Raw genomic sequence first — 5,699 nt, 5'->3', positions numbered from 1 at the left:
TTGTTATGCCCTGTATCATTTATATTTATGCTTCATCCAGGCTAGACGAATCGTTCTGTTATATCTGAACTTTTAGTTCAATGTCTGCTTAACCAACTATTTAAAGCAAGCCTAGGGGGGCTCCTGGGTGGCTCAGTTGGTTAAAGCCTCTGCTTTCAGCTCAGGTCATGATCCCAGGGTTCTGGGATAGAGCCCTGCATCGGGCTCTCTGCTCAGTGGGGAGCCTGCTTCCTCCTCCTCTCTCTGCCTGCCTTTCTGCCTACTTGGGATCTCTGTCTGTCAAATAAATAAATAAAATCTTGAAAAAAAAATAAAGTGAGCCCTGAGTACTGGTTTTATCAAGATGATTTGTATAAAGTTCTTTTCTGGGAGTTTTCTTATTTATTATTTCAGGAACAGATTCTGTTTACTTTCCTTATGTAGGAACCTTGTTTCCTAACCTCTTTTCCTGACTATGTCAAACTTTCTATAGAAGACAGGTTCTGTGAAAGCAGATTCTTTCATTAAATTGCCGAAAGGCTTACACTAAGATCCTCATAAAAATATAACATTAACACATGCCAAAGATTTAACTCTTTAAGAAACCAGTAAAATATTATAATTGGTCAAAGAAAAATTCAGACACACACACACACACAAAGTGATCACAAACACTAAAATGAGTGTGCTAAAGGGGGCAAAGCTGGTCCTTATCTATAGGAAAAAATTAATTGTGCCCAACCAGACAAAACCTATTTGCATTCCTCTAGACAAGGATAATTTGCAGTACTATCAGTTTTCTACAATTAATAGAGCGATGGAATGGCTCAAAGACTAACAGACAACCCATTCTGAAGATATTCCACAGAAGACATCTAATAATCCTCGTTGCACATTTCAAACTCTCACTGGTTTTCCTTAGAGAACAATGACAAGGATACCCCAGCACTTCTTACCTAGCACCAGCAAAATATCCTTCGGGCATCAGCAGTATGGAGAAGTCAATTGTCTGACCATTCTATATGCATACTATATATACTACATGGCTTAATACTTTGGGGACAGGTCTATTTTCTCACGACACATGCATGCGTTCCACTCGCTTCCTTTGTAGTGATCATTATACAGCACCAAAGGGGCTCTTCATCACCATGTTATTTGTGTTTTGGAAGTCTTAACATCTCAGCCTATCCTGTTACACCAGGACTCCCCTAAAGGATATCAGAATCGGAGAATATAATATAATATCTATTATATTATATATATTATGTTATATAATATAATAATATAACTGCTTCTTAGTTATATTATTCCGGCTTAATTAATCTCACTCTTTTCTTTGTTCATGCCCTTGCATCTTTTCTCCCAGCCTAAACCTAACAGATTATGTACAGTACTGGTCGCTGCTGACATGCTTTCAGCTTATTCATTGGTGCTCTTTCTCTCAGGAACAGTATTTCCACTGACTCGCTTATTAGTAATGGTGCTCAGTTATAAAACTTCTACTCTGTGTTCTTTTCTTTCAATGGACATTTCCATCCATCACAACCAGCTTCAAGGCTGGACTTGAATATTCAAACTGGGCATGAATACTCGTACTATATTTGGTTGCATATCACTATTGCTTTTCTATGCAGAAACATCAACATTTGCTTTCCCTTTAAATAAAAGGATTACAAATAAGCAATGAATAACTATCTTCACATTCCTAATTAGGGTAGAGGAACCAGAGGGCCAGAACTAATAAATAACTTATCATGTTAGTTTTTGGCTTGGTCTCCATAATACTAGCCAATTCCCCCAGCTTGCCAGATGGAAATAATTCAACATCGTGTTAATGAGATAAACATCAGGGGAAGAAAACATTTTTAAAAAAGAAAAAAGAAAATAAGGTAGAAAATAAAAATTAGAACAATTATGCATTTCTTTGAAATAGGGCAATAAATGCTGTTATTCCTTTCCATGACATTTGACACACGCAGGAATCCCTGCCAATTAGCCTGAAGCGAAGGGAGATTTGAAACATCCACATATCAGAAAGTCATGTACAAAGTCGGCATCCTGTTGAGCAGGGTTTCTGGTGAATGGTTTTCTTCCTTTAAGGGACCTGCTTTGCCCAAATCATGTATTTTGCAGTTTACTTGGTAATTGGTTTGGATGCATCCAGTTAGATTGCTATGAAAATCATGTCTAGGTTTAAATACTCTTTTCTTAACAGCTGGGACCTTAATTTTTTTTTGTAAGAATAGTATAGCAAAAACTGTTCAATTAAAATGCTCTGCATATTCAGATCAACACCCCTTGTTAAAAAGGATTTTTCCTATCCCCCTCAGTAACTGAGAAAGAAGGCAATCAAAAAGTTTACAGCGACCCCATTAGGGAGAGAGAGGATATGATAGCTAAGAAGCAAAGTGCCCTTTTACCTAAGGTCCTGGAGCATAATTTCAAATATCACCCTACTTCTCTAGAACAAAAACCAGAGGGAGGAGGGAGTCTGAGAAGTACAATGACAAAAGCATTCCATAAATAACCACATTGGAGGCAAAAGAGAAGGCAGGAGTGGCTACTTCTCTCAAAGCCTAAGATTGAGCCAAAGTCTAGAGTGCAGATAAAAAAAAAAAAAAAAAAAAGTCCTTAAATGCTTCATGTGAACACACATTTGTATCCAGCATATCAAGGGAATTAAGAGTAATCTTTTTTTCAGAGAGCCACTGGAGGGAGAAAGAAAGATAGTGAGTAAAGCATGCAGATAAGGATTTTTTTTTTTTAACAGAAAAAGTCTCGTAAGGTTACTTCAGCTACATTTACTCTCTATTCTTTTCTACTTAAGTGGGAAGAGTGAGATAATTTGATTACAATTTGATTTGTAGCATGAGAGGTTAAAGGGAGCACATTTTTGTTTCCCGAGGCAAGTCTGACCCTCCATTTTTGGAAGACCTAGGGTGATGAAACAGAATGCTAAAGAAGTTACCGAAATGCAACTGCATCTGAAATCTCGTCAAAAATGGAGAAATATCTTTGTGTATTTATGAGATGGGAGAGAATGGAGTAGGGGAGAGAAAACTGTTTCTGAGATAGGAAAGCTGGGATGCAACTTTTCCACGTCCAGTGAGATAAAAAACATGGAGAGAAATGCAGAATTATAAAAATATGTGGTGATTTTTTTTTTTTTTTCAGGGAAGTAACCAAAAGGAGTGTGCGGGTGCATGTGTGTGTGTTTAGATTAAATTAACCAATGTCAAGTCAGTTAAAGGCTTCTGTATTGGGACTGGCCCTCTTTACACAGACTCGCAGGGTTGGACACTGGTAGTGGAAAATGGGTATTAATTTTATCTTGAAATAAGATACATGATAACTGAATACAAAAGGACTCCATAGATTCACCTGGCAGTTAAGAACAAAGTAAATTATTTGCCATCATGCTTTGATATTTTTCTCTGCGAAGTTAAGTTCCATTTGCTTTCTATTTATTTTCTTTAGCTTTCCACCATACAATGACTCACATTGCCTGGAAATCAGTTTGCATTAGAGCCCTGCGAACCTGGGGCTGAATTTCCAGTCACCCTAGATCACAAAGACAAGAGAGATTCTTTAGATGGGGTTCCCCACTGTGAATTTTTATTAACTTAGAGGAAATGCTGGTTCTGACTGTCTCCTTTTCACCAAACAATCCCTGCACCCTGACTACAAATGTGTTTCCCTCCCAGACTCTGCGCCATTGGCCGTCCTGCTGCCGAGAACGAAGCACACTTCAGCAAGTACACACATTTTCTGCATCCTTGCCTGAATGCATCTGAGTTGGCAGCAGATTGCAGTCAAGCAAATGAATCTTAAGGATATTCTGGCCATTATAAAGCTTGCCAACTGATGCAGAGGTCTGGCTCTGTCATTAGCCAGATAGGGTCATTAGCAGAGTTCTGTCATTAGCAGAGTTCTGTCATTAGCCAGATAGGGTCTTTGGGAACAGGAGAATTCAACAGGGAACTGGGTAGGGGGAAGGGGAGGGGAAGCAACTTTTGCTTTAGTTTAAGGTATCCTGCAATAGGTATTGTACAGATACTGCTGTAGCAATGGCACTTTTATTTTAATTTTTTTGTTGTGGTTTTTGTTGTTGTTTTGGAGAGAGAGAAAGAGAGAGTGAGGGAGAGAGGGAGTGTGAGGAAGGGGAGGGGCAGAGGGAAAGGGAGAGAGAATCCCAAGCAGACTACACTGAGCACAGAGGCAGATGTGGGGCTCGATCTCAGAGCCCTAAGAGCATGACCTCAGCTGAAATCAAGAGTCAGTCCTCTAACACACTGAGCCACCCAGGCATCCCACAATGGCACTTTTAAAGTAAAGCTATGTATGATTCTACCAACCTATGTGCCTCAACCACTTACTTTTCTCTCTGATACTTACTTCTAATATTCTGTAAGTTTACCCAGCTTGAAAGTGCCATTACAATGTAGATACAACGCTACACCAAGCTCACTTTACTTCGATTTATATCTTAATGATGTATCGTGATTTACTAAAATAATCTTTCACAAAATGGAATTTTAGATGTTTTTAATCTCTTAATACTAAAAAAGAATGTTGTATGTGAACACCTTTCTGACTGTAAATCTCTACGTACTTCTTTAAGTTAAATCTAAAGGACCAGAGGACCTCGAGAAATTGACAAATTGCTTTCTGAAAAATGTGCACTGGTTGCTAGCAGTGTACGATCTTATCAATTTCAACACAAAGGCAAATTTTCCTATATGCAGAACTTCCCATGGACTCCTTCCAGCAATATGATTTTCTGGTGACTAATTGTTCTGCTATCAGGTTACTATGTTATGTTATGGCCTATTAGGAAATCACAGAATGGATTTGGCAGATGGCAAGAGCTCATTTTTTTTTTTAATTAATCTGTGTCCTATTGATGGACATAAAATTTTACTTAACTCTAATACCATTTATTAGAGTTTTTATTCTAACTTAAAATGAAAAAAAAAAAATCAATGACTTTCTATCATCGTGGTTAACATTTACCTGTCTCAAGTCTCAGGAACAGAACCTTCTGCTCTCTCTGTCCTGGTTCTAAGAAAAATAGTGACTATACCACAAATATGGTCTCGTTCGGGAGAACTTCTCATTCAGGATCCGGATAGAACTGATTCTAGAAATAGCAGTCAGAGAAGGACCAGGGGACAATAATTCTATCTACTCATTTTCAATAACATGTGAAATGAGAGGAAGCCAAAGTTGCAGAGATTCTAATGTGTTTAAATAGGCAGCATAGGGGCGCCTGGGTGGCTCGGTTGGTTAAGCGTCTGCCTTCAGCTCATGTTATGATGCCAAGGTCCTGGGATCAAGCCCCTTGTTGATCTCCCTGCTCAGCATGGAGACTGCTTCTCCTTCTACCCCCCTCTACCCTGTTTGTGCACTCTCTCTGTCTCTTTCAAATAAATAAAATATTTTTTTAAAAACAGGCCGCATAGTTTACATGCCTCTGCGCATTAAATTTTCAGGTTTTCTATAGCACAAGCTATTCAGGTAAATAAAAACACTTGTCTAGGCTTTCCAGGTAGCATCTACAAAATGAAAATTGCAAAACAACTAGTGCTTCTGTGGGTGGGTAGGATTGCAAGCCCATCAAATCAGACTGTAGCTGTGTAAACAAAGACTTTGGTTTAATGGCCCACTCTGTGCTTTGTTTTTCACCGATTTTGGCAAGAGGTTAAGGTAGTCTGGAG

This window comes from Mustela lutreola, chromosome 15 (genome assembly GCF_030435805.1).
Source record: "Mustela lutreola isolate mMusLut2 chromosome 15, mMusLut2.pri, whole genome shotgun sequence".
In the NCBI taxonomy this organism is placed as follows: Eukaryota; Metazoa; Chordata; class Mammalia; order Carnivora; family Mustelidae; genus Mustela; species Mustela lutreola.
Note: the sequence above shows the minus strand (reverse complement) of the source record.